General features: G+C 50.7%; 1 protein-coding gene across 3 annotated transcripts in view; it reads right to left on the bottom strand.

Annotated features, from left to right (window-relative positions):
* BDNF (brain derived neurotrophic factor) overlaps nucleotides 1-15,459 on the bottom strand; it is a 59,993-nt gene that overhangs the window by 18,067 nt on the left and 26,467 nt on the right. The window contains exon 1 of one of the 3 annotated variants that reach the window (XM_084522312.1): nucleotides 71-316. The exons of the other annotated variants lie outside the window; for them this stretch is intronic. The gene's annotated coding sequence lies outside the window, so the exon portion shown is untranslated. Of the gene's footprint in view, nucleotides 1-70; nucleotides 317-15,459 lie in introns of those variants that run through there. 3 annotated transcript variants of the gene reach the window in all.

Raw genomic sequence — 15,459 nt, 5'->3', positions numbered from 1 at the left:
GCGGGGCTCCGCCGCCCGCCTCCCCCCGGCCCGGCCCGGCCCCGCGAGCCCCCGTCGGGGCGCCCCGTACCTCGTCGTCCACACTCAGCGCGGCGGCTCCCCCGCGGGCACTCACATCCTCGGCCCGCCGCCCGGCCCCGCCGGCCGCCTCCCGCCGCCCCGGCAGCACGGGCGGCACCGGCGGCGGCTCGCGAGTCTCATCGGAGCTCCCCGAGGGGCGGCAGGACGGACCCCGCGTCCCGGAGCCCCCACACCCGACGCCGCCGAGCGGGAGCTTCCCGGCCCGGCTCAGGCTCGGTTCGGTTCGAGCCCTACGAGCGGCTTCGCCCCCCGGCCGGGCGCCTCTGGGCAGCGGCCGCAGGCCCCGCGCTGCCCCGCTTAAAGGCTCCGCGCCGCCGCCCCCGCCCCGCCCCGCCCGCCCGGCCCGGCCCCCGCTCCCCCCGGCGCCCCCCGAGCAGGGCCGGGCAGGGCGCGGAGGGGCCGGGCCGGCAGCGGGGAGCGGGGCGGGAGGGGAGGGGGGGGGACCCGCACCGGCGGGTGTTGGTTTACGGCGCCGGGCGCGGAGCGTGTAAATGTCGCTCCCGTGCTGACCCCTGCGCGGCTGGCCCATTAGCAATGCAATCAAGATAATGGCAGGCATGGCTTATTAATGAGCGCCGCAGGTAACGCTACACCGGCGGCCGGCCGCAGGCGGGCAGCGGGCGCACGGCTCGGGGCGGCTCTGCCCGAGCCCGGCGACAGCGACAGCGACAACGACGGCGACAGCGCCGGGGCCGGGGCCGGGCATCGCCCGCCGGGACAGGCGGGGGCGGCCGCGGTGCCCGCTCCCCGTGCGCAGCCCCCGGCCCCCAGGGCCCCTCCTGGCTGCGCCTCGGGGCCAGTGAATTATTGATAGTGGAAACTGCACGGCGCGGGCAGTAATGGCAGCCCCTGATTGAGTGGCTCCATCCGATCTCGGTAAAGACAGAGCCGTGGCACGCTCCCCGCCGGGGCTGCCGGGGCCAGGCGGTGCCGGGCTCTTCTGCAGGGCGAGCAGCGCCCGCGGGCCCTCTCGGTGCAAGCCGTGCCCAAGGCCCGTCCGCCTCGCACCCGTTTCTTTCTCCTGGGGGAAATGTGTGCAACTCATTGCTGCCTTCAGACGGTCTGATTGCCCGTGTGCTTTTGCTATGAAACACCTGCATTTATGAGAGCAGTGAAGTCGTAAAACATCCCAGGCGTTTGAAATCTGAGTACACCTAAGGCCTCCCATATAAAACAGCTTTTAATATATATTAAGGGAAACAATCCTGGTGGTTAATATCCTTTGCAGCTTTAAGAACTTCTTTAAAAACCATGCTCGGGTACCACGACACCATCCTCCTCGCACTTGGGGGTTTGGTTTGTTGTGTTTGGACAGCAAGTGTCCCCGAGCTGGGAAGACAGTTCCACCTCTGTGTCACCACACGTTCCAGACCAAAGCCGGTCCATTCCCAGGAAAAGAGGTGGCTTCTCGAAGTCCCTTCTGGCAGCCTGGTCCGGGGAAATCCCACCCAGCTCTCACTGTCTGATAGGTAGGTGCTAAGAAAGGGGGCTCTTCAGGCCCAGTCCTGCCCGGCTGTCTCTGTAGCGTTCAAATCCTGACATTAGGAACGTACCAGCCGTCTCTTTTCCCATCGTTATATATCTGTACAACCCCGTATCTCCCACTGGTGCTGCAAGGCGGATCTCTCAGCATGGTTTCAAACCCGAAGATTGTAGCTGGAACTTGCCAAGTTGCTGCATGCATTTTGTTTTATAGCCTTGGACTTCCTTCCGTGACACCATTCAGCTTTCCAGGTACAATTGTATTACCATGGTACCTGATTTCACGTTTTAAGCTGCACGTTTTAAGCTGCTTTTTTGCCTTGTGAGAAGACCAAGCTGGAAGAGTTTTAATATTCTGTGTTCATAAGACGACGCCTGCAAATATTTGAATGATCTACCAGTCGAGTTGAACAGCAGCAGGGGCTACTTTAATTAGCTGCAATGTAATACACCGCACACATGTTATTCCTGGAGGAGGGACTCGTCTCCTCGCACACTAGACATGCAGATGAGCAGCAGCGAGTGTCATCCTTTAGAGACACCGAAGCATCTGCTGACTGGCTCTCAGGAGTGAGGAAGACAGCCCGTGTTCAGAAAGAGTCTGCTTGCAATCAGAGCAAGTTTTTTAATTCTGGAAAGGAAGCGTGTTACAGACTGTGGTGGTACACGCTTGCAGCTCCGCTCTGCTGAGAACGTGAAAACCATCAGTTCCAGGCAACTGTACGCTGAAATTCCCATTTTGATCTGCTGCGAACATGCTGCCTTTTGCCCTGGTACCGAGATCTTCCTGGGGAAGAGGTGTGGTCAGAGAGCTGCTCTATCTTGCCGGTATAATCAGCCCGTGGGGGATTATTACCAGCCAGTGCTTGATTACTGGGAAAATGAAAAAGTAGTGTAAATAATGATCTGCCTGGATTTTGATGCACGTACAGTCTGGGCTTCATATTTTTCAATCAGACGTTGACTTCAAGGAGAATTTTGTATGAATGAGCCCCACAAGGTTGGGCCCACATGGCACTAGTTTGTGAAGCAACCAATAATCCTCTCGGGGAGACACTTCCCTGGTCAGAGTGCAACTTCTTGTACCACAGGATGCCCGTGGGGCTTAGAGGTGTCCACAAGCCCTCGCCTTCCCAATCCATGTGCAAGGATCAGAGGTCCCAAGGCGTCCCACAATGACTGCTCCCATTGCACCTCTCTCTGCAGGACTCCTGCTGTCCAGCCACGGGTGCAAAGCCCCAGCTGGGCTCTGTGGGCAACAGAGCCTGGTGGTGCTCGGCAGGAGGGCGATAGCATGGGCTGCACGGTGGGGAGCAGCTGCATGTCTCTGGTTATTTCAGCCAGGCGAATTAGGTGCATCGAGCCTCTTGGTGTCCCCACCACAGCGTGCCCACCTTAACACTGAGCCTCTTCTTCCTGCACCTAACTGGTTAAAATTATTTTCTGCGTGCACCACTTACACTTCACCCTATTCCACACAGCGACAGGAAAGAGTAAGAAATAGTACGACTAAGAGTTGTCAATCAATATAATGTTGATTTATCCCTGCAGCAGTATCAGACTGCTTGTAGGGGGGTAGGACTGTTGCTTTTTACTGAATTCAATTTAAACTATAGCATAGGCACTAACAATGCCGTAGATACTACAAAGAGCAAAGCAGAAGCACGCACATCTGGTTTCTGTCTCAGTGGAGGTTATGCATTACAGTGATTGATGCACAGGGTCCAAATTTACTGATAAACTAATTGTATGATAAAGTAGTTTGTGGGGCTCTTAAATTCCCCCATTGCAATTGTAAGAGACGCAATAAAAAAGTCAATATTAGAAAAGAATAAACTTCTTAAAAGGTCCACAGTTGGTCAATACACAAAAGGCACTTCAGCCTCCCCCCACAGCTGTATCTTTACACTCCCCGTTTCATTAACACAATATCTCAACCTGTTTTTCAAAGAGTAAAAGGTCAAGAAGCTGCAACTTGGACTCCCTCTCACTTGGTTGTCAGGAAATATAAACTAGTCCTGATTACACAAATGAGAATGATGTTGATGTGCTCGGGTTTTGACACTAGAGTATTTTTTCTATTAATAATTTTAATTGCCTGAGGTCAGTTCTTATATCACTACAAGTATTTTATGTTTAATTATGTTTATTCATGTTTCCTAGTTACCTATCTTTGCTATTTTTTCACATTAAGGGACTGGAAAGTTCATTGAAATAAACTTTTCCAACTCAAGCAATGCTAAGAATTGCAATGAGCTATAAACACGATTGGAGGTTGCAGGCGTATCGCGTTCATAAGACGGTGACTGAGCTGTGACGCCACTCTCTGATGATTCAGCAATCACAGCGCATGCCCCGGAGCCATTCATGCACCCTGCTGACACCAGTGGGACCAGAAAACCCTCAGCACCCTTGAGGACCCAACCCCTTGCTGGGGATCCCATGTGTCACCCCACGTCCAGCCCTGTGGCTGTGGCCTGCCGGGTGGCCAGGCTGCCGTGCCCTCAACAGCTCGGGGTGCTCACTGTCAGCACAGATCGAAATTTCATCTTCGGTGAGCAACGTCCACGGAGAGGTGCTTCGGCCTCATTTTGGCAGGGAAAGCATTACAAGAAAGAGTGAAGGTGGGAATGCAAAATCTAAGATCTTTCATTAGATGCGGTTCTCAGGCTGTGTGTGTACAGGACAAAGCAGTGAAATCCACCCTTTCAATCTCTGGGACTGAAACCACAACATTTTTTCTGGAGAAAATATCACCTAATAGCTCGGCGCCGTCACCCTGCAGCTACAGCAAAAGCAAATTAAAAAAACTCCAACCAACAATTAGAGTAATTGGTCTCTTCTCATGTCTGCTAAAGGTATGCCAGTTTTCCATCATGCGGGGGATCTGTACCCTGGATCCTGTCCCATGCCTCCTAGTCAGGGATTTCAGTGCAATTTACACGCACGGAACTGCCGCAGCAACAAAGCTCTGTGGTAGGTGCAGATCAGCTCCTTGCCGACGAGGAAGTGCACGCGCCCGCCGTGCGGAGAGGCATGAAGCTGCTCATGACCGTACTTGCTGTGGAGCTCGCCCCTGCTGCACCCGTGCCTCGCCCCCCCGTGCAGGTGCCTCTGCTGGCATCAGTCAGCGCTGAGACTGAGAGCGAGTCACACGTGGTGGTTGGTGCACACGTGTGCCCCATCAGTGTGCCTCCTGGCCGGGCACAGCCACCCCAACAGTGGGACAGGAGTGGCATGAGGCAGGCTCCACGCTGGTGTGGGAAGGGGAAAGCGAACCTCCTCTGCCCCTGGAGGCCAGAAGCATGTGGTTCCTGGGGCTGGGGGAAACCAGAGCCGCGGGCAGTGAGACGAGATGGCCGGGGATGCTCCTGTGACAGAGCCGGCCACTGGAGCCCTGCGCTGGAAGGGGATCGGCAAGCGGGTGGTGTGTGTGTGGGTGAAAGGTGCTGGGATTGAGTCAGCTCTCCTTTCCTCGACGTACTCACTGTGCTTCAATTAGATGCAATGCAGCGGATTATTTTTAATATTTAAAGGGATCAGATTCCAGAGGTTTAATAAACTTAGCCAGGCACCTTGTCTGACCTGACTCCATCTATGTGCCTCACCAAACCCTACTCATCCATAACTCTGGAGAGCTTATTTGGGATACATCCTAAAAGTAAGCCAGCCCCAAAACCTCGGTGAAACCTCTGTGGCCACACTGCAAATGCCCCTTTGTGGTTACTTGGCTTTAGGCAGCAAACCTCTCCTCTGACATCAGGCCCCAGCTCGCCAGGTGTGGGCCGCACAGCTCTACTGCCCTGAGGATGATGCCCTTTAAAACAGGTTATCAAATTATTTCACCTAAGAAGCATCTCGAGAGGTAAAAATATTCTCCATGCTAACAAACAGAGCAGTAAAGAGAGAAGTAGCTGAGGAGCAGTAGACATTTTTACTAATCGTGAAGTGAAATTGTCAGCGCGGCAGCAGAACCCAGACCACATCACGTCCTCCTCCTCCCCCAGTCACCGCGACTTGTGGTTCACAACACAAACGCCGGATTAGTTGCATTAAAGCCAAAATTTCCCTTAACTAACGCATTTCATTTGTTTGCTGTCTTTTCTGTTTATTGAACACTTGGGATTGTTAATCTTCTGCTAATTTAATAACTGGAACCATGTGGCGTAGAAGCGTTGCCGCATTCCGCCTGGGAGATTAATGGTAGGGACGGTCGGCTGTGAAGGCCCGGCCGCGGGCGCTGGGCTGTCGGTGATGGGTGCCCAGAGGTGGGATAGGAGCACGGGACAGATGTGCAGCCTCTCCGGGTCTGAAAGTGCAGAAGTGCTAAAGCAGAAAACCAACGCAAATTTTTAAGCAGCGTTTAAATAACCTTCCCTGAGCCCAATGCCTCTTCTCAAACGGGAGGACGTGGCCTCCACAAGACCATGTTGCCACCCCATGTGCAGGAGCAAAACCCAGCCCCTGCTCCGGCAGGACACCTGAGCCTGAGGTCCCATGCATTTTGGGTACAAGCTCATAAACATTGTTAGCATTTATTTCCTGGACACTCTTAATTTTTTGTGGAGTTTATACAGCTGAAAAGCAAATGCTTGCAAAGGAGTGGTGCCTTTAAACACCACCTTGTTTTCCATTAGTTATCCTGTTTAATCAGCTCTAACTCATTACAATCCAATGATGTCCTGCTCGGCCTTATTGTGCCTTTGGTTATTTGAATATAAACACCACTAAAGTCAGCAGGAATGCAAAGTGTGTAAATCAGTATGGAGCCCAGTGCTAGGTTTTAAGCAAGGATTCTGCAGTGAGGAATTTAAACCATTATTCTATATTTGTTACGTTTCTGTTTGATGCTTTACCCTGCTCCGTGCTCGGAGCAGAATCTGTTTCCCTTCCAGGCACGTATAGCGTGTTCCCCTTTGGTTTCCTAATTTGGGTTAGATCCCATCATATGAAAAATATACTCTGATATTGTACCTAGAGCACATTGATGAGGCCTAAAGAGCTCTTCTGTGATGGGAATTAAGATCAAAAAGGATACGGAATTTAAATATTCAACATTTTTTCTTGGATATGAAACACAGAAAAATTGTTTTGATGCAAAAGTCATTGCAACAGAATATGTTACTTAAACTCTGGGACCATATTAGGGTAAAATGGCTGTTTAGAAAGGAATTGCACTGACAGAAACTCCTTCATATGGAAATTATGACATTTTGTCTATTGCCTCTTACTAGAAATGTTTAAAAGATCCGTTAAAAATATTCTTTTAAGGAGCTGTATTGAGATAAAAGAAAATGAATAAGAACTGGTATAATCTAGGGGCTTGTTTCTGATTAGTTTCTTAACGTAGGCCCCGTTAACTGCCGGAAACCTGCAGTGGTTATTGGAGTTTGCGATGCACAATGACAACATGCTCATTTCACAGCTGGGTTTGCTGCCCTCTTGTCCAGACAGCCCCTGCCGCATGGCTAGCTCGCCCCGGGAGATGCTGTGACCCAACACCAGCCTGCCAGGGATACATACAACCCTCTAACTTTCCTTTCCTACCCCATCCCTACCAAGAGACAGGGGTTGCCTCTTTACGGAAGGAGTCAAAGTCCCCCCGGCCCTTGTTCCCTGTCTGGGCTGTCACCCACAGCCACTGACAGCTCTGTAGCCAGACAGGAGAGGGAGAGGCTGCTGCGGGGCAGGAGGGCATTAACGCCCCCTGCAATTAGCGCCAGGAGCCAAAGACAACTGTGGGCTTCTTGGGAAGGGCTGGTCTGTAGGGCACCCAGGGGGTCACACAGGTGGGCTCTGCTGCCATCCCAGCTTGAAAACCACATTGGAAATGCAAATTGAGGGAAATAAAGAGGCAAACAGATCCAAACGAGGCTCAGCACTGCGTCTGCATCATCCCCAGTACGTTCTGGGGGAACAGGCGCTGAAGCCTGCCCGACTCTCAGTTTCTGAGAGGGAACTGGCGTCGCACACACATGCCTCGCATTTACAGCCCTGGCAGAGGCGAGCTGGAAGCCGTGCTGCTAATCAGAGCCCCGGGCAGCTGTCACACAGAAGCAGCAGCTGGTGAATTGGCCTCTGGTGGTGGAGGAGGTGGCAGTACATCACCTCGGTCCTGCCCTGCTGCTCTGGGGCATGCTGGCATGCCAGGGGATGGGGCGAACCCAGCAGAAAACAAATGTGGAAAGTCCATCTTCTCCGTCTCTCCTCTGCCCTGAAGCGCGTGCCTCGTGAGAGCCTGAATTTCCGCCCCACTTTGTCTGGAAAATCCCTCTGGATAAACGATTATGACATTCTCACCATTTAAAATTAACTTTCTCGCTTTGCCTTAAAAAAAAGGCTCAGCCTTCTTGTCAGATATTTTGGTCGCTTTGGGCTCCCTAAAAATTGTGAGCTAGCAGAATTTTCCTTAGTGAATGCTGCAGGAGATCTTTGATGGGATGATAAAAATAACTATTTGGTGCCAAAGGCGATAGACTGGGGAACAAAAGCCTCTCTGAAGTCAGAGAAGCTGGGATCTTTGAAAGAGTTCAAAAAAAAAAAAAAAAAAGAAAAAGAAAAAAAAAAGCTAAGAACAGCAGTGGGTATCCTGGACTATGACTGTGGTTGGGCAGCTGACGAGTGAGTCTAGGTGAAGGATTTGGGAGCAGGCAAACAACAGGTGGTGGGCGGGAAGAGCAGGAGAATCAGATCTGCCTGGGGAATAGGTGGTGGATAGAGTGACGGATGGCTGAGGTAGCGGCAAGCACCAGGGGAAAGAGAAGAATCGGGTGCATCCACGATGAAATTCTTACCTCTCACACCACCCCGACCTTTGTGAGAGACTGAAGCACAGCAAGAAAAGCCAAGGAAAAAAAACTAGCCTTGAAGCATTAGTTCCCTTGGGAAAGGATGAGTGCGAAACATGTGGCAGATATTAGTCATGTCACTTAGAAAGGTGTTCAAATACCACGATGAAGGATGAGTGTGGTATAAGGACTTAGAATAACTTAGTTGGTAAACCAAATTTGGGACACAGAAAGAGACTGATATGGGAAATACTCTAAGATTCACTCCTTGTGTGGATGTCTTTCTATAGCCAATAGATACATTATTCATTTTTTCCCTTCTGATGCAATAAAATTTCAACAATAGCATAAGCGGTATCACACTTCAGGCTACAGCAAGGGGCATGCACAGAAGCAAAGGATGTTTGAGATACATTGTCATCCACTGGAAAATTCCAAAACAAGAATTTAGCCTCGCTTTAAAACTGTTAGGTCTTTTTTTTTTTTCCTTGGCAAATTCTATTTTATCAGATATCTGTTTACAAAACTCAGCCAAATATCCTCTCAAATGGTTTTATAAACTTTCAACAGATGTGAATGAACATTTATTTGACAGAGCCAACTAACTACCTCGGCAGCTCCATTCTCTTGACCCCGTTCATGACTTTCACTGCATCCCATTCTCAGTAGAGTTGGTCAGTTTTCAAAAGGTATTTGCTGTCATTTTTTTTTTCCTTTTAGTTACCACCTGTTTGCCTGAAATCCATTGTCCTCATTATAAATTTAGTTTTGCATCTGAATATTATATCAAATGTCATTGTAAGGTTTTTGATGATAGTTTTATGGGGAAATATTGAAAGCCTCTTTGAACACAGCATCAAACAATATAGAACTGAGTTTGCATTGAAGGTTTTGGAAAAGAGATGATTTTGAAGCATCAGATGCTGTTGCAGATCTGTCTCATCAACATGTGGCTTTTTGTGGTTCCTTGGGGAAAAACTGAACAGGAGTTAAGTGATAAGTACAGAATGACCACTGGGCAACCATGTAACCTTCTTCCATTGCTGTTGTTTTAAAAAGTCAACTTCACAAAAGAATAAATACACCCAAAAGCAGGATCATGCCTGAAGTCAATATTTTGAAGTTTCCATAACTGCACACGTTTAGTGTCTCTAACAGAGAGATAACAACCTGCAACAGTGAGTAGGTCAAGCTATACTGTTGTGTCCTACCCTATGCACTAACAGACCCCATCCATACAGTCTTCATCACCCTCTTTCCATTCACATTCATCTCTTTGAAAAAAAAATAAAAAAATTCTACTTAAAAAGAATCTTGAAATATTTTTCCATCCATGGTATTTTTCATCTTTTTAGTGCTCAGATAAGAGTTTTGTAACACATCTGGATTGCTGATGAACAAACTGAGGCAAAAGAACTACAAAGATCTGTCACACAACACACAAGCTGTAGAGGAGCCAGATTTATGCTCCAAGTTAACAATGAAGCAGACAAGGAACCAGCCTGGCTGGCTTTCCCTCTAGCCTGTCTTTGAAGAGGATGCATGGAAATGCATATGAAACTCACATGAAGCAATCCCTCTGGACATCACCCATGTTCTTCTGTTCTGCTGAACAGACGAGAGAAGGGTTAAATCCTGAAGCATTCTCACTGCCAGGGTCCCTTCCTCCTCAACGTTCCTCTTTTTTTTTTTTTTTTTTCCTTTTAAAGTGCTTCAGCTTATGTGTTACAATTTGTTATAATAATGGAATCTAGTCAGAAGCTTGTGGCCCCATAAACTTTAGACATAATTTTAACTATGTCAACTTTAAAAAGTCAGTATCTGCCTCATCAAAGGGCAATCATGTCCAATGTGGGTGTCTGTGCCAATTGTGTTTTGAACTGCAGCAATAATCCAACCTAACCATGCGAATAGCTTTTCTACACCCACATTTCTTAATTATCATCATGAGACTGAGGTAGCTGAGACCAGATCTATAATGTTTTCTGGATGTCAAAATGCCCACACACCTTCTGCAATCCTTGTGCTACCAGCCCCCTTTCATATTGCTTTTAGCTGGTCCATCTAATTATCTATTACCGTAACTGTTTAATGCATTTTTCATAAGCCCCACAAAGGATTGTCAGGAGGAAGGGGCTCTGTTTAAGAAAAAGGAAACAACTTGTCTGCCTAGACCGCCTTCACTGCACAACCCTATAAACATTTCAGGGGATGATAAGCCCCTCCTCACCCCTTTCAGAAAGGAACCATTATTTCTTACAACCAGGTGAGACCTATGCGTCTAGAAGTCTCTGTATACACTGCATCCAGAAACAACACAATGTCTTCAGAGGTTTGTGGTCTACTTCCCATTTTGAAATAAATAAATTTGTTATTTTCACATGCGCGACAGTCAATAACGATCTGAAATGGCCAAGTAGTGGAAATGTTATGACTTAATGAACGCGTCGCGTAATCATTCTTGCCAAATGTCAAAATAAATTGGAGGCCAGCGTGTACGGTTTACGCTTGTTAAATTCGGGTTGTGCGTGCTATTTTGGGAAGAAAAACAAAGAGAGACCAGACCACTAAGAGGCGGGCGGAAGAGAAAGTATATATTTGGGCGCTTCTGGCAAGACCTCAGCCGATGACAGCCTCACCGTGCACACCGCCTGTGGGAGGCCCCGGGGAGCCACTTACCTGTGGAGGAGCAAGGGGAGTGCAGAGGCTGAGACCCCCAGCAAAGCCCCCGCCGAGAGGCTGGGCTGGAGGTGGGCTGTGGCTATTAGCCACTCTGAAAGGTGCATTTTGTAAGGAGACCATGAGAGTTTACGGGTATCCCATCACATCCAGCACCGGCACACACACACACACATGGAGAAGTGCAGGACTTGCCTGCCTCATGCGGAGAATTTTCTGTTTGTCCGAGCAACGAGTACCTTGGAGGCTCCAGGTCTGGAAAGCTCCCTACAGCCAAGGGCCCAGCCCTTTGAACACTCAAGTGTGTCCCAGCTATCTGCCCTCTGAGGCTGCCTCAGGAAACCACCAATTAGGATTACGCGATAAGCAAAATTACTCCCATACTTATGTGATAGGAAAATAGGTCTCCAAAGCTACACGTTCAAAAGGAGATCAAAGCAATATTGTTCTTTTGTGGTTAGGTTTTGACTTACGTCTCGCCCCGTTGTGTACGCGTTCTAGCAGTAGTACCCAGAGGCCCCAGCCGTGTGTTTCTTACTCCACCACTACTTCCAAGGGAGGGAGTGCCGCCAGGGTGCCGGTATTTCTTACTGCCCTCATGAAAGGCACGGATACACATATGTGGCTTTCGTTTATTTTGTTTCATGACACAGGGAAGGGGGAGAAATCCTTTTCATACACCTACATCTATCACATAGCAACTAAGAATAGAAGCAATATTGAGACAGATGGAAATGTTAACAGTGACAGCTCACAAGCACGAATCACACATTTGTGAAATAATGAAATGGGTGGGCAGTTGTTATATGAACTCTATGTCAGTCGTTATGTTTTCCTGGCTATAATTTTGCAAGAGTATGTCTCAGAGATATTTTCAGGGAATGGGAGAAGTCAGTGCCCTGTGTTGCACTGCACCTTGCCTGTGCGTGGGTGCTGGGATCACCGAAGCTGCTGGGCGGTTTGCACACTGAGCAGCTCGTCACGAGCCTCAGGACGTCCCATCACATCTCCCTGCCAGGGCACTTCAGCATTCCCAACAATGAGGTGGGAGAGAGGCAGAAAAGAAGCGCAAAAATATTTGGAAACCCACATGTAAGGGAAACACGGGCTGCTCAGATTTGTTTAAAACCCTTACTGCCAGGCATAGAAGTATTTCATGTTTATGTATCATCTGCCCATAATCTGTGGTCCCTATTGCTATTTGGACTCACCAACCATGAATGGCAAGAAGCATGGCAAAGCCAGACCCACTTTCCTCAGCTCCTTCTTTCTAGCTCTTTACGCCCCAACATCCATTGTCCCCATTTTAAGGACCACTTGGACGAGCCTGTTTTTGTTAGCCCCAGTTTCCAAGCCTCCATCCAAGGGTTTTTTTCCACAAATGAAAGAAATGCTGCATTCTCCATCTAATGTTAGCCCAAAGGGGAGGAAGCTGTGAAAGCGCCTCTCCATACGTCTTTCAGCTTGTGCTACCTGCCTGTTTGCCAAGTCTGAAGGAACCTGCTGATTTTCAGAGAGGTACTGTTCCTTACACAAGATGCTGTTTACAGCACTTGAAATTACTATTTTTTGCTAGAGGAATGAACTAGATCTCCTGAAACCTTATGGATGCTCTTTTTGTTTGTGTACCTGATTAAAAAAATTCTAGCAGCTACATCTTAGAGTGCTCAGTGGTGATTTACTACAGTGATTCATGGTAAGACTTACAGCACTGAGCAAAATCTCTCCCTAGGGATTCATCCACCTTTCCAGAATTTCTCGTGGCTGGGCAATCGTATGCCACCGTATTTAGGAAGCAGAGCATGGTTACTAAATGGCAGCCAGCCTGCATTTTCTTTGGTCATTTCTGAGAGCTCGACAATATTGGTGTGCTGAAGAAACAAAATAGAGGACTCGCTGTGCAAAGTCAAATCCAGCCACCTCAGATCAATGAAATGCTACACAATCCTGCAGGCCTGTCAGAGAAGGCCTCTAGAAATAAGCAGTGGGAACTGTCAGATCATTTGAAATTAGAAAATTGTTGAAGTACTCTGAAAATCAAGTGGTTATGCAAATGGAGAGGTACAGAGAATGAAGAACTTTGGGAAAGATCAGGCCTATATCAAATGCCACGTAGAAAAACATCTCACGCTGGACACAGACACCTGAGAGTCACCAAACCACTGAAAACAACACTTGTGGCATCAGGTAAAATAAACAGAGAACCGTTGAAAAGGAGAAAGACAGGCTGCCACGTCAAAGCTTTGCAGGACGGAGAGGTACTCAGAGGAGATCGGACATTTTACAATATCATAACCATAAGAGACAAACGGTGGTGACGAACCACCACCAAATGGGTGACAGCTCCTGGAGAAATACTAGGTACTAAAATCAATAAAGCTACTTGCAGATTAAGGTATGAGTCACTGCGAGCAAATGTGACCAAATACGGCCCCGTGTCATTTGTTAGCGGCTGGCCGTCCCATTCGTCTCCGCAGAGAGCGATCGGAGCTGGGCACAAACAAGGCGGCGGAGGCAGGAGGGGCAATATCAGAACCCAGAGGTTTTCAGAGCTGGTGACAAAGTAATGGGTGTAAAATTAAAGTGGATGAAGACATACAAGATTATCCCCGGAGTGGGAAATTCACATAAACAGAAGCTCCTTGGCAACCTCCTCTGTACCAGAGCCGTGTATTTTGGGGACTGGACGGCCTTGGGTAAGGCTCACGGCCACCAGACCCCAGTACGTGCGTTCAGGCACTAGTGGCACCACCTGGCTCCTTCCCAAGCGAAAACAGGTCAGAGGACGTTTGGGTACGAATGTAGTGACACGGGAACCGCAAAGGAGGTGCGTTTGAGTGCGCTGCAGCCTGCCGACGACAGACACTCCCGAGGCCGGCCTCTTCTCGACGAGTTCCTCCTCATCTCGGAGCTGCCGAGAAACGCCTCCCATCGCGCCTAGCCCGGGCATCCCGGCAAACGCAAGTTTTCAAAGTGGAAACGGAAAAATACACCGCTCCTGAGCCCGCTCCTGCCCGACCCAGGGCCCTTTTCCTCCGCGGGCAGCGAGCCCCCCGCCCCGCGCAGCCCCCCGGGGCTGTCCCGCAGCATCTCCATTTTGGCTGGGCTCGGGGGTGGGGGGGGGGCATCCCCGGCCCACGCAGGACGGTGCCCACGGGGGGGGTGGGAGGCGGTCGCCGTGACAACGGCGCCGCGGGGGGGCGCGGGGGGAAGCCCCCGGGTGCGCAGTGGGGATGCCGCCCCCTCCCCGCCTGCCGGGGGGTTCCCTCCTCGGCGCCGCTACGTGCGAGCCGGAGCGGGAGCCCAGCGGGAGGCGGGGGCGGCGGGGCCGCGGGATCCTCCCTCCCTCCCTTCCATCCATCCATCCCTCCTTCCTTCCATCCAGCGCTGCCTCCTCCCCGGCGGGGCCCGGCGCCGCAGCGGGGCTGTGCCGCAGGGAGCGCCCCCGCCGTGCCCGGGAGGGGGGCGCCGCCCGGCCCGGCCGCCCCTCGGGGCCAGGAGGGGGGGGCACGGGGCCGGGGTCTCCCCGCCGAGGCAGTGCGGCTCGGCTCGGAGCCCCCCCCTTTCCTCCGCGGGAGGAACCCCCCCCAAAAAACACCCCCGGGTTTGGTGGGGGTGGCTGGGGGGGGCGGGGGGGGGTGAATCAATGCACGGGCTCCGCGCACAGCCGGAGACCCCCGGAGCTGGTCTACCTGCGAGCACTGCCGCTACCGCCGCTGCTCCGCCAAACTGCTGACTTTCCAGAGCTTATTTTTAGCCCGGAGACTAAATATTATTAGCTACATTTCTACGTAGGAAGGGGGGGGGGGGGGGGGGGGAGACTAGAGAGAGGGAGATGAGCAGAAAGCTTATCCGAGCGATCTCCAGGTGGGGGGGCTGCGTTTGGGTTTCAGGCTTGTCAAACACCTTCCCCCCCACCCCCCCTTTTAATTATAGCAAAGTAGCTGCGGATATTGGATCATCAGCAATACATGCACGGCGCTCCCGTTCCGTCGTAGCTCGCACACACAGAGGGGCCATCAGCGATCCCTCAAGCTGGGGACCGGCTCATCTCCATGTAGGTAAAGATCAGCTGCGTCTCTTTATCTATGCGAGATCAGCTGTGCACAGTGCCAGCTAGAGCTCAGCTGCATCTCTTTAGCTATGCAAAAGCAACTTCCATCCCCGGCTAGGGAAAAATCCGTCGCATCTGCTTATCTAGGTAAAGATCGGTTGCATCTCTGCCCAAAGCATGCACACGCACATCGAGATACGAGATTCCCAGATTAAATCAGGCACAACTTAACTCCAGTCGTAGTGAAATCTCATCAAGCTGCTCCTACCTCCGCTAGCCTCCACACACCGCCCAGCCACAAAGGTACCAAAACTCGGCAAAGAGCAGGAACCCATCCCCACGGCACCGAGACGGGGGCAGCAGGCAGAGGGGTGC

The sequence above is a fragment of the Aythya ferina genome (assembly GCF_964211825.1).
Source record: "Aythya ferina genome assembly, chromosome: 5".
NCBI lineage: Eukaryota > Metazoa > Chordata > Aves > Anseriformes > Anatidae > Aythya > Aythya ferina.
The sequence above is the reverse complement of the archived record's forward strand: the minus strand, read 5'-3'. Positions and strand labels throughout refer to the sequence as shown.